This window comes from Cyprinodon tularosa, unplaced genomic scaffold, assembly GCF_016077235.1.
Source record: "Cyprinodon tularosa strain WSP-4 unplaced genomic scaffold, ASM1607723v1 ctg348, whole genome shotgun sequence".
Classification (NCBI taxonomy): Eukaryota; Metazoa; Chordata; class Actinopteri; order Cyprinodontiformes; family Cyprinodontidae; genus Cyprinodon; species Cyprinodon tularosa.
The window spans coordinates 187,361-213,865 of NW_024039061.1; the positions used below are offsets into that span (position 1 = coordinate 187,361).

At 37.3% G+C, this 26,505-nt stretch overlaps 1 protein-coding gene across 2 annotated transcripts in view; it reads left to right on the forward strand.

Annotated features, from left to right (window-relative positions):
• Window positions 1-23,702, forward strand: part of zgc:172282 (leucine-rich repeat and fibronectin type III domain-containing protein 1-like protein) — a 150,865-nt gene extending 127,163 nt beyond the window's left edge. For both annotated transcript variants that reach the window (XM_038294910.1, XM_038294911.1), the window contains one exon: window positions 22,883-23,702. The gene's annotated coding sequence lies outside the window, so the exon portion shown is untranslated. The remainder of the gene's footprint in view (window positions 1-22,882) is intronic.
• Window positions 23,703-26,505: the final 2,803 nt, after the last annotated feature.

Below are 26,505 nucleotides of genomic sequence, written 5' to 3' on the forward strand. Positions count from 1 at the left end.
TCTATTTTCGTCTGCTGTCACCTGTGGTGATATTTCCAAGTAAAGGCGAAGAAATTTGGACTAGATCTATGTGATGCACTGGACTTGGAGTCTTTTTGGTTGCTTTCCCTGGCAGTTTAAAAATAACGATCCTGGAATCCCTTCCAAATTTTCTACTTTTATTATGCCATTCATCATCCTCTGTTGAAAAGAAAAAAATATATGTATTTTATTTTGGAAATTTAAAAAGCAAGCAAGATATGTACATATGCTGAATAATAAGACACTGACATTACCTTTTTTTCCTAACTGAAATTAAATAGAACTAAAAGTTTCCTTTGATAGGTGAGTTAGGATAAACATCAGTTTTCTATTTCTTACAAATCCCCAAATAATAAAATAATAATAAAGTTTCTTTTGATATATTTAGATGTTTAGAAAGACTAAATTGCTTTTAAGCAATATTAGAAAGCACATATGATGAAGAAATCCTTTCTTCAAATTTGGGTTATTTTACAACAGATGAAGTGGTGGTACACTTATGATACACTTTATTTCGAATATTTGAAAGAATTTTGAACATATAAAAGTCTTGTTCATTCTTTTTTACATATCATGGATGCCTGAAGATCCCCCATCATCTGGTCAAACAATAAAAAAAATGGAAATAATAAGGAATTTTTTTTTTTTTCTGAACATGAATGTGTTTTGTTCCCAACTACTGTATGTACATTTCTTGAACAACAGCAAAATCACTTAAATAAAATATAACGAATACACACCTAATAAAGAACTAGATACATTTTGCATTTAAAACTTGAAGAAAAATTTAACATTAAGGACATTTTGCGACACCTTGCAAAAATACTTCTTGACAAAAAAAAGAACACCTACGCATGTGATGTAACTTGGTGGCAACATCATCTTGTGGAGATGTTTTTTTGTTGTTGTTGTTTTTTTGTTTTTCTAAAAGGAGGGACTGGGAAATTTCTTAGAAAATAACATACAATGGTAATAAATAAAAGTACAGAACACAGGAAAATAAATGTAACCATTTAGGTTTAAAGAATGTAATAAAGAGTGCTTTGGAAGACTAGTGTGTTTTAATCTCAGACAGGGATAAAACAATGCTAAAGGGGGTTCAAATATGGTTTTACTTTTATTGAAAGTTGAGAAAATTACAGGAAATAGACTATCAATGATAAATAATGGTTAGTTTAGAGATTTGAAACCTCAAATCTCTGTGATTTCTTTTTCAATGTGAACTTTTAAACCAAATAAACCAAATACTTTAATGATCATGGCATGTTTATTACTTTGATTTTGATTGAGAGGTCATTACAGCAGTCATTTTTAAAATGCTGTGATAGTAAGAGACAAAATACTGTAATTATAAATTTACGAAAATATGTGAAATTCTCATCCTATATTGTTCTGCTTGTCTGAAATTTGAAAGAAACTGATACTAAACACCACCCACGCATAGACTCAGTAAAAATGTCTTTTCATTTTATAGTAGACTGTGTAGGGGCGGACTGGTAGATTCTTGTGCATGCGTCTTTCCATGATCGCATGACTAACTTTTGTGTTGTTGCATGTGCCAGACAGCTAGCAGTGTAAATAACCAAACATATCTTCTTTGCTTAATAGCTTGTCCCAAGCTTACTATAGGAAGACAGAGATTCATCATGAGTAACTGTGATAGACAAAAGCAAATCTTGTGTGACAAAAAGTGTAGTTTAACAGTGCTGCATTTAATGCCATGCAAAAAGAAAAGCATGGCATTAAAGAAGCATTGGTAATATTTTATACAGATATCTATTGATCCTTAGATCAATAGCTTTATTGTATAGAAATCTATGAGTATATAAATCAAATTCAAAGTGTAATGAATCTACTTTTATAATTTTCGAACCTCATGGATTTAAAACTGAAATTAAAAATAACTTAAAATAAGCTTTGACATAAAAGAACAACTTTTAAAACTTAGTGGTGTAAAGATCAACTGGCCACCGATCATAATCCGCCAATTTTCATGTAAAAATATTTAAAAGACGATCACTGATCGTTGTCTTTGGTTGCTGATCCCAAAACCAAATATCTGTGTTTGAACCTGGCTCTTTTACTCATGAGGGGGAGTTCTTAGAGTAATGCAAAAAAGGAAAGAAATCTTTAGGTTTACAATTTATTCCAGTCAAGTATAACAACATGATGATAAAAGGCCCGAATACATAGACAGTATTTACCTCAGGCACAGACTGCCACACAGCAAATTTAGTGATGCAAAGAATAAGTTCTCTCTCTACAGTACACATCTGCAGTATGGTGAAAGAAAGTACACACAAACCAAACCCTCAGTGTCTTTTTCTAATATAAATACAAATCGTTCTCATTATGAAACAACAGCTTTAGGTGTTGGAATGTCCATCTAGCTGACTTGCAAGTTGCCATGTCAAATAAGGATGTCCACAGTGAGAAAAAACAGGAAGCATGAAGCTGCAGGATAACACAGATATACATGCAGTGAAGAGTAACTTGAAACAGAAATGGCTATTCTAGAAGAAATTAACCTTCACCTGTATCTCTTACTTTACAAAATGCAGAGGCCCCATGTGTAGCTTCACACTCTGCAATCAAATGACAGCAAATCCTAAGCACTGTCATGTGGAACTTTTGTGCTTTTCGAGTAATGTGAAGTTTGCATCTTGAAATGGAAAAAGACCTTCGAGGTGAAACATGTCAAAATGCATCAACACAACAAACACAACATGACATATAAAAAACAAGCACTTGGCAGAGGATGATGCGTTATTGGGGCTCACAGTGGGAAACAAAGACCATATCAAACAGCAGGTAATGAAACTGAGAGTTGCTTACAAACTACTTAATGAGCATCATAGTCAATTAAACATTAACCTGAAAAAATAAATGAATTTATCGGGTAGATGAATGATGTGGAAGAGTTTGGGTTCCGCCGACTGCTCTCACGGTTGGACCTTACTTCTGGGGCATAGATATTTCACTGATGAAATGCTGTCTCAGCTCCTCTAAACAGTGAAATCTCCTTAAAGCTATAAAATTAATCTAAAAGAAGAAGAGTTTTGATATATGTTTTATAATTTTATATCCTAACATAAGGCAGTAACCTGTTAAAAAAAGAAACAAAGCTTTTATCATGTGTTCTGCAGTATTACATTTTCACAAAATAAATACCATGCTCTTAGGCACTTTTTATTTATCAGCATTTGATTGCTTATTTAAAAAAAAACAAGCCTACATTTGACCTTAAATATTTCATTGTTACTTGATATAGACAATACTGTGATATTTTGTATAACTGATCCCAATGTGTTAAATATTGCATTACTGTTAGTAATATCATTTGTACATTTATCTAAATAATTGCTGCATTGTCCCTGAATTTCTTTCTTTCAGCCATATCTAGATTGGGTCATTTTATGATTTAATTTTGGCAGACCACTTTGTGGGATATATACCTCAGTCAAAGTATTAACAATTAGCCCTTGTTGGTGATCTGAATTGACACAAAATCCTTATCTGAGCATCACTATTAAAACAAAAATTCAGTGATAACTGTATCATAAGGTTTTAAGTATTTGCTCAATTAAAAAATAAACGGCGGTTTCCCCCAGAACACACCCCCATGACCCCAGGTGTTACTTGAATAAAGTAATGAGTTTTATTAATCACAAGCAGCTTGGCAACAGAAACATTTGAAAAACTTTGCAATTAGGCTCTCAGAGAAACATCTTTTAAAAGCTTTTTTTTTTATGTTGGTATCATCTCCACTGTTGTTTGAACATTGCTTTGTTTTCTGATTCAGCCTCCTCTCCGTACCACTGCGCCACCGAGGTATTAAAAATTAGAAAAGCAAAAGCCATAAAGACATGATAAATGATTCCATGTTCAGACTTCAAAAAGAAAAGGGAGCAATATCAGATGCAAATTGTGGATCACATTATAAATGTATTTCTTTCCTGATATCAGTCCCTCTTGAAATATTTTGTCTTTGTTAATTTTCCGCCATGATAGGTGAAAGACATTTATCTTGTGTAGAAGTATAGGCACCAATTTTGCTATAAAATAAGTTAGACATTTTTTATTCCACTTAATTGCAGCTGTTTTCTAAATATTAATATTCAGCAGTAATTTTGTAAAGAAAGATAAATTAAAATCATTATTACTCATTTCCTGGTGTGACAGAGTATTTGTGCTCAGGGCCTCCAAAAGGGCTAGCACTGCCCCTGATCTTAACATTTGAAATCATATCACAGAGGATTTTTGCTGTGTCAGGTCCGACCTCCATTCTTGTATAGTGAAGGACTCTTTACATTGCTGCTGTTATCATTCAGCTCTGCTTCAGTTCTTTTAAATCCTTTAGGAGCCGCGGTATACATCACATCTATGATTGTTTATTTCCTCTCATCTTCCTCAATCATCCAAAACACTTAAAGCAGCATGAATGTACATTAAGTGTTTTGTGCCAATGAATTGTTGGTTTTTTTGACACAATTCTTAATAAAAAAAACAGTCTACAAGCTAAAAACTGTTGAGAGATCATAGAACACAGGCAAAAGTCTCTGCATACACCCCACACTTGATAACAGACGATGATGCGATGGTACAGCGTACTGTTGCTTACCGCTCTACTTAAAGCAATTAATATGTAGATTGATTTTTATCAACATATTGATTCTTATCTACATAGACGTTTGAAACATTTTTTTTTACAGATACCAATTTTATTATTTACTTTTACAAGAAAAACTGAAATTGCAATTTTTCTTTATATTTTTTTAATAGCAGTAATAAAGTTTTGTCTTTAGATATTGTAGCCCAAATCTTTATCTCACATAATTATAATGCATTTTGTGTTTCTTCACAGATAAAGTGAAAGTGTTTAATACTTATAAACAAAATCATTTAGATGATAATTATTATTATTCAGATGAAAGAGTTTTAAATGGAAAACTGTCTTATAAAACCTAGACTGCATCTTCCAACACAAAAGTTTAATACTCAATTAGTTCAATGCTATGGACAGAAGAAGTGTCTTGCACAGGGTACCCAAACTGTCTTTCTGTTAAAAAAGGCAGTCATCATTGGTCATCTGTACATTGTTTAGTAATATTGCATTTGGGAAACAAACACAAAACAGTTTTTAACAGTACAACACAGCATAATCTACAGTACAGACAAAAAGTTTGGACACACCTTCTTCAAAGAATTCTTTATTTTCATGGCTATGGAAATTGTAGATTCACAATGAAGGCATCAGAATTATGCATTAACAAATGTGGAATTATATACTTAACAAAAGTGTGTAAAACTGAAAATATGTCTTATATTCTAGGTTCTTCGAAGTAGCCACCTTTTGCTTATTTACTGCTAAGCACACTCTTAGCATTCTCTTGATGAGCTTCAAGAGGTAGTGAGCTGAGTTGTTTTCACTTACAGGTGTCCCCTGTCAGGTTCAATAAGTGGGATTTCTTGCCTTATAAATTGGATTGGGACTATCAGCTGTGTTGTGCAGAAGTCAGGTGGATACACAGCTGATATTCCTATTAAGTAGACTGTTAGAATTTGTATTATGGCGAGTAAAAGCAGCTAAGTAAAGAAAAATGAGTGACCATCATTACTTTAAGAAATGGAGGTCAGTCAGTCCGAAAAATTGGCAAAACTTTGAAAGTGTCCCCAAGTGCAGTTGCAAAAGCCATCAAGCGCTACAAATAAAAACTGGCTCATATGAGGACTGCCCCAGGAAAGGAAGACCAAGAGTAACCTCTGCTGTGGAGGATGACTTCACCTGAGTCACCAGCCTCAGAAATCGCAGGTTATCAGCAGTTAAGATTACAGACCAGGTCAATGCCACACAGAGTTCTAGCAGCAGACACATTTCTAGAGCAATTGTTAAGAGGAGACTGTGTGAATCAAGCCTTCATGGTAAAATAACTGCTAGGAACCCACTGCTAAGGACAACTGACTGGCAACAAGCAGAATAGACTTGTTTAGGCTAAAGAACACAAGGAATGGACATTAGACCAGTTGAAATCTGTGCTTTGGTCTGATGAATCAAAATTTTAGACCTTTGGTTCCAGCCAAATCTTTGGTTCTTTTCGCTATGCAGAAAAGGTGAACGGATGGAACCTACATGCCTGGTTCCCACGATGAAGCATGGAGGAGGAGGTGTGGTGTCTTTGCTGGTGACACTGTTGGGGATTTATTCAAAATTGAAGGCATACTGAACCAGCATGGCTACCACAGCATCTTGCAGCTGCATGCTATTCCATCAGGTTTGCGTTTAGTTGGACCATCATTTATGTGTAAGGGCTATTTGACAGAAAAGGAGAGTGATAGGATGCAAGGCCAGATGACCTAGCCTCCACATCCACCAGACCTGAACTCAATCGAGATGGTTTTGGGTGAGACTCAAGACTATTGGAAGACCATTTCAGGTGACTACCTCTTGAAGCATATCAAGAGAATGCCGAGAGTATACGAAGCAGCAATCAAAACAAAAGGGGGCTACTTTGAAGAACCTAGAATATAATACATATTTTCAGTTGTTTCACTCTTTTTTTTAAAGTATATAATTCCACATGTGTTAATTCATAGTTTTGGTGCCCTCAATGTGAATCTTCATTTTTCATAGTCATGAAAATAAAGAAAACTCTTTGAATGAGAATGTGTGTCCAAACGTTTGGTCTGTACTGTATTTGATGACCCGGATGTGCAGACATACTGCAAATATATCCATTTCAATTCAGTTTTTTTTTTTACATAGCCCAATCCAAAACACACATCATCTCAAGGCACTTTACAGAGACAATTCAACCAGCTCATACAGTCAGATTTGTTCAAAGTTTTCAATCGAAGGAAAAACAGCTGATTTAACTCATTGACCTGACAGCAATTCCTTAAAACAAGCATGCTTGTAGTGACAGTGGAGAGAAAAACTTCCTTTAACAGGAAAAACCTCCAGCAGAACCAGGCTCAATATCTGCCGAGCCAACTGGGGTTCCAGGAGATGGAAGCACATATAAAAAAGGTAACTGTCAACCAGATCCACAGTTGGCACCGTCCAGGAAAAATACTCCCAGGCAGACAAGCTCCGGGCCAGTTCCCATGTTAGAGGATAAAAAAGAGCACACAAAGTTAGCCACAATAAAAGAAACAGGACTACATAGAAAAACAAGCTCTAACATCTACAAAAAAAAAAAACAAGTTTTAATGCCAGCAGCTATCTGATTTTTCTCTCCTCAATGGTGCCGCAGTCACAGTGGAAAAGACTAGATGGGGCTACTATGATAAGAAAAAGCAGTTAGCATAAAGTTAGAGGTTGGACTAACAAATACTGCAGAATGAGAGAATAGATATAGAATTAAGGTAAATTAATAAAAAACAGTCCCCATGTCCTCCAGCATTCTAAGCCTATAGCAGCATAACTATAGAGGTAGCTTACTGTAGGACAACTTTAGGCACTCTAACTCTAAGCTTTATCAAAAAGGAAAGTTTTAAGCCTACAGACAAAAACTGGTTGTTGGTTTGACACGACAGGAGCCGGGTAACTAAAAGATCTACCTCCCATTCTACTTTCAGAAATTCTAGGAACCAGTAGTAAACCTGCAGATTGAGAGTGGAGTGCTCTGTTACGAACATACGGTCACTGATATAAGATTGAACTTGGCCATTTAAGGCCTTTTATGTGAGAAGGAGGATTTTAAATTCTATTCTGGATTTAACAGGGAGCCAAGGAAGAGAAGCCAGGATAGGAGAGATATTATCTTTGTTTAAAATTTTCATCAGAACTCTGGTTGCAGCATTTTGGATCAGCCAAAGGCTTTTAACTACAGTTACATTTGGACTTCCTGATAGTAAATAATTACAATAGCCCAGCCTTAAAGTAACAAATGCACGGGTTAGTTTTTCAGCATAACCTCTATGGTTCTAGTTTTTGCAATAATCCATAGATAAAAGAAGGAAATTCTGGAAACCTCTTTGATGTGGGTTTTAAATTACACATCCTATTAACAGCTGCAACACAAAATAAGTCTAGAAAAAACATATATAACACCAAACAAAGAAACAACAGAAACCTAAAAAGGAAAGTTTGTGTAAATTTTGATATTATGTGAAAGCTATGTATTTTCAGTAACTCAGTTCAAAGAAACATGTTTTTTCTTTTTTTCTTTTTTATACCTTAAATAATCCATACATAATAAACACATATTATGTGTGTATCTTTTTGGAAATTTAGAAGATTATTTAATTTAAAACTAAATTTCCGTTTTTGAATATTATATAACTAAAATAAAACTAAGGTTTTAATATAAAAATATCAACCTAATATGTATGTCCATATGCTGCACAAACTATGCTCACCTTACCATGTATATCATACATAAATGATCAGGGCTCCTTTTGCATAAATTAATGTATTGAAGATAGTTTGCATGGAGGCAGACAGCCTGTGACTCTGCTGAAAGGTTGTAGAAGCTCTAATGACAGGTTTTAGTTGTTCATACTCTATGTGGGCTTTAGGTGAGAACAGTTTACTGAAAAATCATTCACACTGATGATAAGGCCAAAAATATAGGTACCGGCAGCCATGGCAATATGGGTAGGTGCCAAGTTCTGTTGAAAATGAAATCCCCTAATGTTGTCATCAGATGGAATAATGAAGTGATCTTTGATCTCTGGGTATGCTGCTTTGAGTTTGGACCAACCCAGATGATATGGCTCATCAAATGTATATCAAATCAATCATCTGCCAAATGCCTAAACTGAATTTTCAAACTTTTTACTGGTCCTTAAGCAACCTCAATTCAGTGCCCCTCAGCTTTTACTCTGAATTGTGAGATCTTGAATATACAGTAAATCAAAATTGTACTCTTATCTTACTAGCAAAGTTAGGACAATTAAGCAACAACACAGTAAATTTTTAGGCCAAGTACAGTAAGACATTTCAGTCATTGCCTCTAGTTCCTGAACAGTAATAACCAAACCTTTTTATTTTTAGTTCCAATAACCAAAGTTTAAATAAGTAAATACTTGGATTACTTCACTGCGTAATAAATCCATGCAATATGAGATTCACTTTCTAAAATGGGTTTCAATTGGATTTTCTCACAACTCATTCAACTTTCTCACTTTTTCAACAATCTACCATGTATACCATTGCAGTAACAATAGATATACCATCTAGAGGAATTTCATGTATTGTAATGCTTTTATAAATTGTATTACAGACGAAAAACATTATAGAGCAAAATATTCCGTCAAAGTTTGTTTTTTGTGTGCGTTTGTGGTTTAATGCTTTACTTTTCTCTCAGATTATAAATAATTGTAGGCTTTAGTTTCCTTCCTGATTTCAAATCATAGGTATATATATCTTAAAAAAGTTAATGTTTAAAGTCTGTTTATTTGTCAATATCTTAACATGTACCAGAAATACAAAGGAATCGCAATTACGTTCCTCACCATCTCACGGTAATAACAAGGCAAGGCAAGACAAAGTAACAATAGTGAAGATAGTGTACCCTCTGTGATGAAGGATTTTCTTAGCTTCTTGACAACTTTGATGAAAATGAGGGAAGAGAGTTCAGCTTCCTGACTGCTTGGTAGATGAAGCTGCTGGATAGTCTGGTGGTGTGGGAATAGAGGCTCCTGTACCTCATCCCAGAGGGTAGGATGCTTAATAGTTTGTGGGCAGTATGGCTTGAATTAGGGCAGGTAGTGGGGCACCAATGATCCTGGTGGCTGTGTTCGCAATGCGCTGCAGGGCTTTCCTGTTTTGTTCGTGCAGCATCCATTCCACACTGTGATTCAACTGGTTAGGATGCTCTAAATAGTGCCCCTGTAGAATTCAATTCAATTCAGTTTATTTATATAGCGCCAAATTCACAACACATGTCATCTCAAGGCACTTTACAGTTCAACCAGATCATACAGTCAAATTGATACAAAGTTTTCTATCTAAGGAAAACCAGTTGATTGCATTGACTCATTGACTCAAATACAATCCCTCACACTAAGCATGAATCTGTTCATGATGGGTAGTGGAGCACTTCGCTTCTAGAGGTTGTGCAGGAAGTAGAGACATTAATTGGCTTTCTTCACTAGTGATGTGGTGGTGGTAGTCCAGAAGAGGTTCTTGCTGATGTGCACCCGCAGGAATTTGGTGGCGCCCACTCTCTCTACTGCATCACTGATAGTCAATGGATGGTTGGTGTGGCCCTTTTGGATATCCAGAACAATCTCCTTGGTCATAGTGATGTTTAGCAGGAGACTGTTGTCGCTTAGTCAGAAGTTTGACCTCCTCCCTCTAGTGAGTTTAATCGCCCTTGGTGATAAGACTCATCAGAGTTGTGTTGTCTGCAAACTTCACTATTTGATTGGAGCTGTGGGTTGCTGTGTAGTCATGTGTCAGTAGGGTGAAGAGCAGAGGACTAAGCAAACAGCCTTGGGGGGCTCCTGTGCTACAAGTGATGCTGCTAGAGATGGAGGTGCAAACATGTACTGCTTGGGTGTTGGGGAGTTAGAGATGTGTGCTTGTGTTATGAGAGGGCTGCAAGTAACTGGTTCCATACCCACAGCCTCCCCTCTGGGTTCCTGAACAAAACACTTAACCCCACACTGCTTCCACCACACAAAAGCAACCCACTGCTCCGCAAGGGGATGGGTTAAAAGCAGATAATGAATATCTCCAACATTTAGATCAATAAAGTTCAATTATTATTATTATTATTTAGGCCTCTAAATGAGGAAGTCTAATAGCAGTTGCAGAGAGAGGTGTTGACCCCTAGCTTGTGCAGTTTGCAGATGAGTTGTTGTTGTTTAATGGGATTGAATGCTGAACTCAAGAGTCCTTCTTTTCCAGGTGGATGAGGGCAGGGTGGAGATTGTGTTCTCTGTTGATCGTTTTGCTCTGTATGGGAACTAAAAGGGATCCAGGGTGGTTGGAAAGATGGAAGCAGATTTCTTTGGCACTGTTCTGATGGTGGCAGAATTGAAGAGTAATGGAACAATGGATTGCTCCAGGGAGGTGTTAAACACATCAGTGAAGACATCTTGTAGCTCCTCTGCATAGTCTTTCAGCACACAACCTGGGATGTTGTCTGTTCCTGTGCTTTGCGGGGGTTGATTCTGTCAAGTGTCTTCTTCAACATGTTGGCTGAGAGGCACAGTCTCGTTGTGAGGAGGTCGAGGGGTCTTCTGTGGCCATGTGTTGTTCTATACTTGAAAACATGTGAAAAAGCTGTTCAAGTTATTCAGCCGAGAGATGTTGCTTTTGCAGCTCTGTGGCACAGGCATGTGGTCTGTGATGGCCCGATTGCCCTGCCATAGTTTCTCTGCATCTCTGCAATCCTTGAAACGAGAAGTGATCTTCCGTGCATACTCCTATTTTACCTGTTTGGTGCAGGTTAATTCTTGCTGTTTTCAAGCCCTTCTCATCTCCTGCTCGGAAGGTGTCATCTTTGGCCCTCAACAGCTTTTGGACTTTACCTAATAGCCATGGTTTGAAGTTTGCCCAGGTCATGGTGTTTTTTTTTTTTTAATCAGTCAATATATTCATCAATCCATTTATATCATGCATACATTTTATGATGAAGGTCACAGTGTCTGGGTACTTGTCAATGTCTGTATGGCCATTGTAGGTAGCTATCTGTTTGAACATCTCCCAGTCTGTTGTATCAAAACAGTCTTGGAGGACAGCTGAGGCCCCATCTGGCCACACCCTAATATTAATCTTAGCAGATCTGATGGCTTTCATGCATGGCTTGTATGCTGGCATAAGCATAATAGTAAAGTGGCCAGAGAGTCAAATGTGTGGTAATGGGTGGCTTTGTAGGCCCCTTGTGTGTTGTGTAAGTCAGGTCCAAGATGTTGTTCCCTCTTGTTGTGAAAACCACGAGCTGGTAGAGTTTTGGATGAACAGACGTGAGCTTGCCATGGTTGAAAGCTCCAATGAGGATGAGAAAACCATCTGGGTGAGTATCCTGTTGTTCACTGATTGCTTGGTACAGTTCATTCAGTGCTGCATTAATCTCACTGCTGTTGCTGGTCAGGGGGATGTAGACTGATGTCAACAAGATTGCAGTAAACCTCCTTGGCAGGTAAAAGGGACGGCACTTCATGATCATATACTCTGCCGATGTGAGTAGTGTTGACATACCACCACAGTGTCACAACACAACAGGTTCTGGATAAAAACAGACACACCTCCTCCGTGTTTATGTTCTCCGTTTACTTCATTCACCACTGCTTGGTCAGCTCGGTAGCATGCTAGCTTCTCCAGTTGTACGGCAGAGTCGGGGATATTATCATTAAGCCAAGTCATTAAGCCAAATACACAGCGCTTGCTTACTGTACGTTTCACTTACATCAGCAGTCTGATATGGTTAATGTTGTTGTCCAGTGATCTTACGTATGCCAGATGGATTGACGGTATGGCTGGGCATGTTAGGTGAGCCACTTACCCAGCCTGGATACCTCCGTGCTTGTCCCTGTGGTTTTTCCTTGCATGCAGCTTTCGCCGCATGCAAGGACACTTTTGTGAGTCCGGTGTTATCGAGGGCCGTCTGAGTAGTGCGAGGTCCTTAATGGTCTTTGTTGTGAAGTTTTTCAAAACAGAGATGCTTACCCCCGGCTCACACCGACTCCGGTCTTACCGTTGCGGTGTGGTGGGTGCGGCGCCGCAGTGATTCCAAGTCATTAAAAAGACGTAAACCTCTCTCACCGGCTGCTGAGCTGTCCGGCTGCGGTTACCGAGACACTCCGGCGCTGCAGAAAATTCAGCAAGAAAGCTATCCTTGCGGCGTGCCGGAGCCCTCCTTAATAAGCTCTCGCAAATATCCTTATTTGGGCCGTGTTATCGCGTGAAGTTACGTGAACTCAAGTGAACTTCTGTTTAAATCTCCGGACCTGTTGCCGGAGCCGCAGAGCCGCACCCCACCGTAGTCAAAAGGGCGGTGTGAGAGGGGGTGTGCGGGAGTTGCGGTCTCCGTCGGCTCGGTAACCGCACCGGAGCCAGTGTGAGCAAGGGGTTAGGAGATTCCGTTGGTTGTACTTGTATTCTGACAGTTAGAAGAGACAAACATGTAGACAAACTCTTCTAAGACAAAAAAATTCACTGTATTCTTGGGAGAGCAACTGGCCGTTGCGTCAGCACATGCCGCCATAACACTTTGACATAACACTTTTAATGATGACAATTGACATATAAAGGCCATTACTGCCTCCTTGACATTGTTCATCACTGTACCCTCCCACTGAACATTTTACTCATTTTAATAGTAGTCAGCATTGTGGTGTCACAATCCTTTAATGTTATCTAGTAATGCAAGCTCTGAATCACCAATAGAATTACATACATTCACAAGAGTTTTAAAGATTTCTCTTTTATTTAGTTGGAGGCAGTTAAAGCTAAACTAAAAGGCTGCTAGCTTAGTATAGATGCAATTACTGTTTGTCTTGTTGTTGTCAGGCTCTCTTTTTAAATGTGTTTATTTGTCATCCTCTTATCTTAAAAAGGAATTATCTGATTATTACTTAACAAATTAATTGGAAGCAGCCTATATTTAACATTTATACCTAATCATGACGGTAGCCATATGTGAACATTGTGCTGCAGCATGTTCTCACCCTGCAGCCACTTTGCCATGTTTAAGGAAGATAAAATGCAAGAGTTAGCTCTCAATGTGATCTCAGCCCAACTACACAAATTGATGGACCTTGCTGTGACTTCGATTTAAGCTGCATGTCCCATCTGGTCTTCAATGTGGCAGCTACGTGACTAGATGTGGATGGGGACATGTTAGTGCATTCATACAAAAGCACCTGAAATTGCTGTCAAACACACTCATAAAATGACTGACATTTTCTATCAGAAGGGAGGGGCAACGGTTGTAAATCTTAGATTTTAACAGATGGACAAAATATTAAAAAAAACAGATATAAACAAGTTATGTAAAACAAATGCATGCCTGTTTTCAAACGGTGGTTGGTCTGTTTTACTGTTTTACTACCATTTTGGCAGGGATTAAGAATATATATTATTCTTGCTTTGAGTTCAGTATTTGTCATTAAGTTTTATCATTTGTTCTTTCATGTTATTAGATCTAAAGTAACACATTTTTAAATAGATTAAGGTGAACTGTGTTAAATCCACTGAGGCATGAGACACTTCTAGGAAAGATCTTTTTAATATTATAAACATGTAAATGAAAATAAAATTTTAAAGAAAAAATGCTTGAATTTGTAAAGGAATTTTAACAAAATGTTAATTTAATAAAACCATGGAGATTAAAACAATAAGGAAATTGGAAAGATTGATATTTTTTGTTTTGAAAAATGTATGTACTGTCAAATTTGGTGATTTAAGACAGAATAATTGTCACATGAAATACACATGGAGTGGAAATTTAAATGTGTATTTATGGTAGAAATGAAGAGTGCCCTATGTATATCACAATCATCTTAAATAAGAAAAGAATGTTTTAGAGTTTAGATAGAAAAAGGTTAATACTCAAATGGGAGGAGTGGGATATAAACAGGAGAAGCGTAAAGATGACAGACAAGAGATGATGAGGAGGAGAGGTGCAAGAAATAGGAACAGAGGGGGTAACAGAAGGAGAACAGTGAGTGGGATGTGTGGCGAATTGCTCAGTATGTACCAAGCTCCAGCTGTATTGTGCTGAGAGGTGCCTTTGGTTCTTCTGAGAGAAAACATGGTACTATGAATAATAGATGACAATGGATGCACAGATGGCATGTTTATTTTTGAAACCATTTTGTTTGTGACTCTTTTTACTCTTTTACTTAGTAACAAAAGATTTTGCCAGCTTAGATAAACATATGCATAGATACAGTTTTAAATACTAATCTGTTGATGAAGGTCAGATAAAATTGAAGCGTGTTTAGGAGCCGGTAATCTGAATTTTAATCCTTTGAGTATTTTATAATATTAAAGTAGAATAGAACAGAATCAGTCACATCAGTGACGTCATACATTTGGGTTATCACACCTGACAACCACGCACCACCATTACAGGAGTGGTAAACAACTGCGTCGTAATGACTAGTTCTGACTTTATATAGATAGGCCTAGTGTATAATTCATCCTGATTCCAAAGTCTCATGTTGCTTATGGATGCAGTAGTCATATTTGGCCTATATATAAAGCCTCTTTCTGTTGTTTTCAAATACAGAAAGGAAAATAAAGCTGGGTGCCTGGGTGCAAGCTTTACGAAAAATATGTGAAAAAAAATTTAATCTACTAAGAGAACTGTCTGCATTTGGTTGCTAAGGAAACGTTCACCCCTCCTGAGATGGCGATGATCGTTGCTAGACTTGCCCTCAGATGTCTGACATCACCACAACACTATCTATAGAATAAAATGGAAATACCTTTATTGTCCTTCAATGGGGAAATTATTTTGACATTTGCAATAATACTTTCTCTATAGTGTGGAAGTTGCTGCTTCAGTATACTACACCAAAAAAGATGGCTAGTGCCACTACAGAGCAAAAGAAAGTTAGGAAGTAGGATCACCTCCTGCTCCCAAAAGAAACCTCAGTCTCTCTTAGTATGTAAAGTCTGCTTTGACCCTAAAGAGAATAGGTGTTGTGACTTTACTCCACTTTGTTATTTAGGTGAACGCCCAATTCACCTAAACCACTATCTTATTTCACTTTTGTTGATGTTACTAGGGGTGTAAATAATAATCGTTTTGTATCGATGCATCGATCCAAAGGCCGACGATCCGATGCATCGACACGTCCGCAAGATAATCGATTCATGTTTTTTTTCCCCCTCTGGTCTATTTTTATCCATTTGCTCCTGGGCGTAATTCTCCCTCCCGTGCTGCGGTGCCGCTAAACCTATTTTGCCCTCCTACCGCGCTTCCTGGTTATACTCTTACAGCAGTTTGTTGCAGCAAGCTTCACACAGACATTTTTAAATTTTGCTCAGTATTGAAGCGTGGTCCGAGCTACACACTGTGGGTCTAAATACGGCCGAGGCGGCGAGGAAGTGGGGACGAATTTAGTCCGACGACGGAGGGACATGAGGGCCAAAAAGAGCGGAGATTCAGCTGGAAAAAGGGTCCCAGCGGTCTCGCGCACCTCGCTCTTCTAGCAGGTCAAACTTCACGAGTTGTTTTCCGCAATTTCGGTCATAAAAACAAAACAAGCCGGCCTCCTGTCTGCTGCACTGTTTGCAGTCAGCTACAATCTGGGAGAGGTGCAGCGGAGCGTCTCTCAAGGGGGCGGTGACGTCAACACTCTGGAGCCTTCTTCTTCTTCTTTTTTTTAATGGCGGTTGGCAAACAACTTATAGGTGCATTACCGCCACCTTCCAGAATGGAGTATGGACCAGACAAACTATTATATTCTCCCTAAAATACCCGTTCTTCTTAGAAAATTTAAAATACTCCCAAAAACTACATCCCCAGATGACCTTTGAAACAATTCCCTTATATCTAGTTTATTTTTATTCCTGTTTAACTCTCTACGCAACATCTCTCTTTCCTGAGTATATTTATTACATTCTAAAAATATATGTTGGACAGTTTCTTTGGAGCCGAGGTATTGCATTGAACTCATTACACTGATATTGTGCAGTATTTTTGCAGTATTTTTTGATGCAACTTTTCTACTTCTGTTATTTGCTGTTGTTTCTAAAGAAAATGCATAATGATATTACAGCTTTCATTGATTTATTTCAAACTTGAAACTTTGTTTAGCCTGTAAGGTATAAAAAAATAAAAAATAAAAATTAACCGATTAATCGAATCGAATCGTGGTGTATTCTTGAGAATCAAAAATAATCGAATCGTTGGGTCAGGAAATCAATACTGAATCGAATCGCCATGATGGATGTGATTTACACCCCTAGATGTTACCAGCGTCAACTGAGGTGGTTCTGTACCTTAAACAGTCCAGCAACAACTCCTTTGTTTTAGATTAAAAGGTTCTATTGGCACTAGTCTACAAAGCTCTGTATCAACCAACTGTACTATGAGCTCACAGTGTTTTCAGGTTTCTTCAGGTGGGTTAGAACTTAGTGCAGCAGGTAGATGATGGCATCATCCATGCCAGGCTGATAGGCAACTCCCGGTAAGATCTTCCAATTAAGACCTTACCTTGAGAGGATATGATTAGGAACAAACCTCTTGAATATCTAGCTGTGCGGTCTTAAGCTTTGGTACTAAATAGTAGGGTTTTCATAACAGTGGGACTTTCCTCAGTTTAGAATGGTGTTGAAGATGTGTCCCATAATGACACACAGTTGATATGGCGAGGGGTGAATAGCTCATCTGTCATGATTCTGTCCTTTTGTGGAGTTCTGTTTGTTTCTCTTTGAGTTTTCAGTTACACTGTGAATTATGTCCTTCTGTGTTTTCTTGATCATTGGTTTCTTTACCATTTTGTGTTATATTTAAGCAGTGTTGTATTTTTTGAGTTACCCACGGTTGCCCTCTTGTGCCAGTCTCCTTCCCCTAGGTCCCTTCTAGTTACCTCTATCCACACCTTTTCCATATTAGCTGATTAGCCCACCATTTGTTCTGTCTTCCATATATAAATCTTCAATGCAGTTCCTCATTGCTGGATTCTCTTGATTACTTCATTCCTTCTGTTAGTTTCCCTGAGCGTTTTAGGAGAGGTTTCAATGGTATTCATTTTTATTACCTAGGTAAATAAAGTGTTGCAGACTACTTCTGGGGAAGTTGAGATCAACTCAATCTCTCTATTCAAATAAAAGTTTAAAAGTACTGATTTAAAAAATACTTAAAAAATAAAGAGAATAATGGACTAATCCATACACAGCACCTCGGAGGCATATAGTGCATTATCCCATCCTTCCAAAAATGATTTTTTTGAGAAGGCCCAAATTAATTTATATTAAGATGTTAATGTTAACAGTTGACATTTTTACAGAATATATGTAATATAAATTCGATATGCCATTCAACCATCTTGAAAATGGGAGGGGGCAGGTGGGCTCTCCTCATCCTCCGTAGGAAGTACATGCGTTTTTGTGCCCAATTTTGACCAATGAGGTGTTTTTTACAGTCCAGGTGAGGTTGTCTGTGATCTGCACCCCCAGGAATTTGGTGCTGTTGAGCTGTTGATGAGCAGTGGGGGATGGTTTGGCCGATTCTTCCTGAAGTCGAAAATGATCTCCTTCGTTTTCTTCACATTCAGGATCAGGCCATTGACTCTGCATCAGTCCACCAGCTGCTCCACTTCTTCTGTTTTGTCCTGGTCATTGTGGCAGGATGCTTCCTATAGATTGTACATTTAGCATACATCCTAACATTGCTATGGGTGCCAAGATTTCATTGCCTGCCAGGAGGTATAGGCACAGCCCACCTCACAGAGTAAAAAAAAAACAAAACATTATTTTAGGATACATGAAATATGTACTGTGTGAGACACCTGCAAATGATAGGATACAGTTCTTAATGTCGACTGCACGAAAGGTGATTTCATACGAGCTAAGAACAGGTGACAGGATTTACAATTTGATGTATTCAGAATCCACCCTAGTTTAGTACAACTGCTGCTGAATGCATAGTGCTGTTTAGCCGAGTTCCATTCGTGACAGTTAGTATGGTCTAACATGATGACTCAAAGTGGTTGATGACAAGAAATAACAAACTAATTCAACTAGACACGTGCAGAAAGGGACATGGAGCACAGGCAGAGATACAGGCAAAGCAGGGTGACTATGGGCAGAGTAACAGAAGAATATAGTGGGGAACAAAGAGAACTAATGAGCCTGTATACTGAGGTAAGCATAAAGAATGACATACAAAATGTGGAGATTGGCAAAGGAGAATGAAGGCAGTGCAGCTGAGGGATGAAGACTGACAGAGATAGCTGGCTGAGACATACTGTAGAGAGATTCTCACCAAAGGAAAACAACTAAGGAAATCTACAGTATTATTACCATCTCTTGTACTAAAAGTATTCCTTGATAATTTATTTTGTTTATCCGCCCTATCTTCTTAAACTTTCAAGCTCAAACAATATATAAATTCATTGAACTGAACACTGAACTCAGAGTTATAAATCCAATAACACAGTGGACAGAACACTAGGCTAAATAAGGAAACTAAACAAAGGATTATGAACTAATAACATAAATAAACATCATGGAAATACTGGAACCTAAATACAAAAAAAATAAAAAATAAAATACATAGTAATCTGAACAGATTTTTTTTGTTCTAATGATGGCACTAGTGGCTTGTTTTTCTGACAGTAGGCCAACAGGAAAGGAGGTATGAGAGAGGGTGAGACACATGCAGGAAAGGACCTGCATGTCTCTTGCTGGACTGAGGCCAGTTTTTGAACCGCCGGTCACCCGCGTCAAGGACTAAGGCCTCCATACATGGGTCGTGCACACTAACCAATGCGCCACCTGCACGCCTAATAATCTAAACACTTCTTAAATTGATTATGATATGAAATATTTTTTTCTTGATGTCAACAGAAGAGTCAAATCTTAATCTGTAATGGCAGAATAACTTCCAACATGACTTTGCTGATTCTAATAATGTATTTATTTGTTGTTTATAAGGGAGTAAGGGGTGGAGTAAAGCTAGGTAGGAAGGTTCCATCTGCTACCCACCATCCTGCCTAAACATTTTATTTTTATTATTCACAATAGCTAAAGTATCATTAATTGGCACGTGGAACCAATGATTCAAATGGGCAAGCAACAATGGTATTTGTAACCATGAAAAAAAGCATTTTTAAAACACAGACTAGCTGACATTTACTCATAAATCGTTGTAAGTAACCAAGGCAGCATGTGCATAATAATAAAAAAAAGAGTTAAAAAAATTATCAGGAAAAAAAAGCAAAGTAATATTAAATGCAGAAAATTTCAAAGGTCCAGCGTTAGTTAAAATATTTTCCCCCGCAACGTTTTTCTGCCTCCAGACAAAACTAGTACCTCTCATCAGTAAAATTAAACTGTAACTTTGATTTATCAATATAACAATGCAAAAACTAAATTACCACGAAGCTTGTTAGGAAATAAAATCCTTTCTGTATTTTCTGTACAAACCATGTCATCATAAATTACATTTTTTGTTAGTTTAGATAGCATTGTGTTGTTATTAAATCTCAGGCATTTTGCCTTTCAGCACTTTAAGATGCTTTTTAAAAGTTAGATCCTGTTTTTTTTTTTTTTTATCTTTTATGTTACAGAACAATTTGAATCTATTTTTGAGTTAATTTTTGCTTTGCTGCGTTCCATTGACATAGGTCTCCACTCACTACAGTAAAGAATGCAATTAAAACTTGAAATCAGACCAAAACAGTCTCAGATTAGCAGAAAAAATCAGCTAGCAGACCAGCATGATCGCAGGTGGTTATCAAACACATAGTAGCAGCAACAACTCTGCGTAATTGATTTGAATATCAGTGAATAATCATCAGTCCAGAGGGTTACTTCATAAGCCTCCCTCAAAAATGCCAGACTTTCCTTTCTGACTTAAGTGAATCGTGATTACTGGGTGTCACCAAGAGTAAGACTTACTGACCAGATGTCACTGATTTAAGATAGATTTTAACTAATCAGTGTGTCTGTGTACAGATTATGCACACAAAGTTAATTGAACACAATGGCAAACATGATCATGCACCATATTGCACTGAAAGATGCTCATCAGGAGTTAATACATTTTAAATTGTTACTTTAATTGAAATATAAAGGGAAACACTATTGAAAGCGTGGCAGTGACGTTGGATGCAAGAGTTTGCCCTGCAATCGGAGAGTTGTCGGTTTAAGCCCCGGTTCTGGTTTTTAGTATTGTTGTGTCCTTGAGCAAGACATTTCACCTGCAACGTGTACCGATGGTAGTCAGAGGGCCCGGTGGTGCCAGTGTAAGGCAGCCTAGCTTCTGTCAAGCTGCCAGCCACTATCAGTGTGTGGGTGTGTGTGTGTGAGTGACTGAATGTAGTGTAAAGCACTTTGGTCTCCTGGCTTGAAAAAGAGTTACAAACGTACATGCCATTTATCATTACTAAAAGTATGGTAGGCCAGTGCAGATAGATTAAATGTGTAAGTTAACCCTGTTTTTATCATACTCATAATTTGAAGAGACAGTTCCAAGTTATATAATCAACGTCATGAATTGTTTTGGCTGTAGTTTTTTGTGTTATGGTTCTTATTTGTTGTGACTCTGAGTTTTCAGTTTTCTGTTATCAGTTTTGTTATTATTTTCCATGATCTTCAAGCATTCTTTAGTTACTCTCTGTTGCCCCCTTGTGATTGTTTTCTTTTCCCTTGGATTCCCTCTTGCCAGTTCCACCCACACCTGCTCTCCATTCAGCTCGTTAGTCCATCCTTTTGTTTGGTTGTCCTTAAATACTCCACCTCTGCAGTCTCTCAGTGTTGGTTCCTTCTTGTTGCTGTATAATCTACTCTGCTCGTCTCTCCTCGGTTCCTCAGATTCGTTTTTCCCCTGATGTCTCCATGATTTTGGTTTGTTTTATATTTTAAGTTGGATTTCTGGATTTCTGCCTCTGCTACAGATTGTCTGCTATTAAACCTCTCAGAACTCATCTCTGCTTCCCTTGTCTCTGCATCTGGGTCCTCAAGCAACCTCACCACCCATTGTTGACATTTTGATTAAAATGACAAAAGATTTTAGTGAAGATTTAGTCAAATGCTTTTGCATGATTTAGTTTTTATATCTGTTTTCAATCTGTAGATTTTTGTTTTAGCCCCATGAACTGTTTTTAATCCTGATTTTAATCAGTAGGAATTGTGCTTTGAGAAAAAAGACACAATGTTGGAGTTGCCAATATTAACACTGTTTTCCCCACATTTGACTCTTTCAGTATTTACACCAGCAGTTGGATCCACAAACGTGCACAGGAGAAAATTAAGTACAAAAACCTCATTTAGACTGTTAAGCTGATCAAGGCAACAAAAGATTATTATATGACACTATCTGAATTGTAGCCCGAAAAAAAAGCAATGTAACAAAGACTGGGGGACATCCGCCCTCACCCAATTTTACGCTGCTGGCAAAGAAGTGCAGATCTATTTAAAGTGTCTGGGAAATGGTTAGGGCATGATTCGAGCTATTCTGTTGAAAAGCTGAGGTCCAATTAAAGCAGTCAAGCAAATTAAGTTTCCTCAAGAAAATCTGTAATGTATATTCATACAGATACAGTAAGTGTCAGAGTAGACAAAGGGTAATTTCGATCTCTGAAAAAAACGAGATGCTTTAAGAGCTTGATATTCTTAAAACTTTGAGTTGTTTTGGCATTTTATAATTTTTTAAAAGATGGAAAAAGGGGCCAAAAGAGTTTTAAAGTTTGGTAATTAAATTCTGCATTGAGGACTATAGCCTATGTACAGTATGTGAGGTCTAACAACGATGCAGCATTGCAGTGCTAGATAAGGGTTTATTCTGATGTAACAGTGGGTTTGATGACCAGGCAGAGTTTGTTGCAGTGTTGAAGTGTTTCTAAGTTTATTTCACTTAAGCAAAATAATGAAGTCATCTTTTAAACAAAATAGTTTCAATGGGTTTGTACAAAAAAACAACAACATGATAATCACTTATGCATTTTAAAACTGATAAAAACTATTTACAGTGGAATAACAAGTTCCTGTTTGTCTGAAGGTAACACTTTGATTGGTGTGATCATTATTCAACAAGGATGTGTGGTTGGAAATATTAAATATATAAATATTTTCACACTTGATCTTCTACTATCTGTGCCTTGATCTGTATGCTATGCTCATACAGGCTTTAAAAACACCTTTGGGTTTCGATTTTTTTGGTCTGTGATGAAAACAAACATTTATATGCATGATGAATAATTATTTTCCTCGTTCACTCTGTTTCAGATCCAGTCATCAGAAGGACGGCAACTTGTCGAGGAATATCATAAGAAGGATTCAAAGAAAAAAAGGTTGAAGTAACAGGGTACAGGTTCACATCAGTCATTATTGATATCATATATCACATTATTGTTACCGAATAAGTTTACACATAGTCATTTACTGCAGGTCCCATAATGGTTTAATGTGAAGAAAAAATGCAGTATGACCATAAATTGCTCCAAAACATGTGTTATTAATAGTATGACTGTTGTCATTCAGGCACAAGTGGTCTTCATTACCACCAAGTACATTTGTTCGCACATAGGTAATAACTCCAACACTTATTGTTTTGTTTTTTTTTTACTCATGATAGTTTAACTTTCTAAAGTCATTTTAGATATTGCTTTAAACCAATCCTCAGTATTTTCCAGGCTTCTTTATAAAAGCATCTCCATCCTTTTTTAATAGTTTGACAAAAAGAATGGAGATTTGTGAAAATATCAGATATATAACCTCATTTGTGCCCCTGTCTGTATTAGTTTTTGTTCTGCAGTGTCACCATAAATATTGGCATCTTGAACGGTTTCCTGCTAATATGTACAATGGTAGACCAGGATCTGAATGAAAAGCCGTAAAATCCCACACAAGAATAAAGGGAAAAAAATGAAATAATGCATATTCTTCACTTTTCCCCTCGTGTGTTCCTCTCACTTTTCGGGGGCAGGGAGGGTCTTTATATTTTGTATGTGTACATAAAGCAATTCAAAATCTATAGTTTTGTACATGTAATTTTTATGGTGTGTGGATATTTTCTAATAAAATAAAACAAAATGAGTTACTCCTTCCCTGAGTGGCTGGTGTTTCCTGGCTGTCTGTAATGACTGTCTTTGTGTTTCATCATGTAATGGTTGTTTTGGTGCAATGATATGGAAAGGTAAAATTATCCTCTTGTAAAACACTGGGTAATTGTGAGATAGAACAATAGTTTACAGACAATTTATTTCAATATTGTCTGGGGTAATTTTTGAAAATACAAATTTGAGAGTAATTGTTTGTTTTTTTCTGTTCATTATTGTTGGATCCAACAAACGTTTCACAAATGATTAGGATTATTAACATTTAACTGCCCATCCTAAAAAGTTGAAACAAAATCTAATGCCAGAGGACATGTACAGTAATGCCACAGTTAATGACATACAGTAAATGGTTACAATATAACTTCAAAACAGCACTCTCAGAATACAATTTTGGGATTGTATTTTTTCTCTTTTATGATGGGAAAAGGGAATCGCAGCACATGAACTAATTTCTGGTAAAATGGTTTGCCACACAGACAGCGGTGAAAAACTGAATTTTTCTGTAGTTATCTTTCAGCCACTATCGGAGAGAGACAAAGCAGAGTCAGAACGTCAGCTGTCATTGGATGAGCACAAGTTTGGTACTCTCTATATGTTGGAGCTGCCAGCAGAGCTGAAAGCGCCCCACAGCAGCAAAACAACCCCAGGCTGAAGCAGTCGCACAGACGAGTGGCAGCAAACGCAATTTATGTTTTTAATAAATAAACAGTTGTGCAAACCAATGACTGGAATCAAAATAATGTTGTAACTATGCAGCAGCAACTTTTATACGATATTTTAATGCAAGCTGCTGTCTACCTATACAGCTTATAACTGAAATTGCCACAACGGAGTTTCCCTGTTCTGTCCTTTCTGGTCAACTGTCAAATTTTGTCAAAGAATTATACCCATTTTTTTTTTCCACAATCGTTTTTATTGTGTCTTTTATCACATTAAATACAATACAATACATCACAATATTGCTAATTTTCTATTACATCATTATCCTTTATTTGTTTGAAATTGTGAGAAAAACATGTCATGGGCCCTTTAAGGGTTTAATTAACTTACTCAGGGTTGGGTTTAAAACTGCGGAAGATTTTGAAATTGCGATTTTGCTTTAAAATGGGTAGATACAGAAGGAAAAACATTTTTGCCGAGTAGTAAATAAATCTTTAATAGTAATGAAAAATCAAAATTGATCATATTCTTTATACAATTACCATTAGTTTAAATCTAAATTATTTAAACATGTATTTAGAGTGTTGTAATGCCATTCTTCTTTGACTAAATGACCACACGTCTTAATAGTAAATACTACATTGCATTAGTCAACCCTGTCATTGTGAATTAGGGGTTATAAACTGACATCTTGGAGGCTGTAGTAGGCTAGAGTTTATGACAGGAACAGCTTCCTGAGATAATTAAATTAGTTTATTATTGCTAAATTGCTCCATGCAGAACATTGTTACACAGCAGGGCTGAGAGTGGAGCTACCAGATGCCTTTCAGATGGGTGAGTCTTCTCTCTTTTTATCTGTGGGTTGTTACGGTACTCCCATTTTTTTTAATTCTCTGTGATCTATACAGGTGGTTAACTGTCATCTTTTTGTGCATGTTTCTGTTCTTGATGCAGGGACATTTCTGGTGGATGCCAAATGGAGACAAATTACCATTTCATACTTAAAACAAATATACATTACTCGAGGGCTACAAGTCCTTAGCCATGACCTTCACATAGATAGAACATTTTAGTGAAAAAAAAAAAAAAAAAAAACATTTGTAAAAAAAAAAAAAAGACAAGTTTGTATTGTTAGTAGACAAGACTGTCATGATCTTGGCACTGATGACTGGCTTAATTACTCATTTTATTCACCTGTCTAACTCTGTCCGGCTTCTCATCCCTGCTCATCTGATCCACCTGCCCCTGCCTCTACTTAAGTTGCTTCCAAAAAGTCATCAGTGCCAGATTATTCTTGTTTCCCCTAGCCAGTGGTGAGAGTTTTTTTTTAGAGTTCCTTGGTGATTCTGATTTTCTGATCCTAACCTGTTCTTCCTCTCAATCATGGGGCCTGCCTGTTCCCGTCTGATCTCAGTGGCGAGTGTTTTTAGTGTACCTGAGTGTTTCTGATTACCTGATCCTGAACTGTTCTGCCTCTCAATCACTGAGCTTGCCTGTTCCTGTTCTGATCTGTTTGCCTGACCTGCCTTTGGACTCCTGGATTGCTGAGCCTGCCTGTTCCTGTTCCGACCTGTTTGCCTGACCTGGCTTTGGACTCCTGGACATCCGAGCCTGCCTGTTCCTGTTCTGAGTCATGAAAAAGACACACTTACCTGATTTACCTAAATGAATCTTATCTTTTGTTTCAGGACATTCTGGAATACTAATTTTTTGAAGCAAAAACAAGAAAAAAAAAGATGTATAGATTGAATTAAATTATAAGTTATAAACCCTTAGATTACAATGGTTTGAAACTATTAAAAAACAAGGTGAGAGAATTGTGAATACCAAGTGGTTTAAATAAACTATAAAAACCTGGTCCCATCCTGGCCTATGTAAATAGTTCTGGCTAATGTAGGCCCTTCTAGCCCCTTAGCTACAACTGAGCATATTTCAAAAGCAAAAGCCTGGTTGTATAGTTTCTCCACCATGCCTATTCTCTTTTAACCAGGGTATAACCATGTTTTAAGGAGTTATATGAAGAGGATAATGCAAAATTTTCTAAAGCTTAAAACATCGGAAACATGAACTTGACAATGTTCATTGTATGCTGGCCTCAAAAACTGCTCTGCAACATCAGCTATATCTATC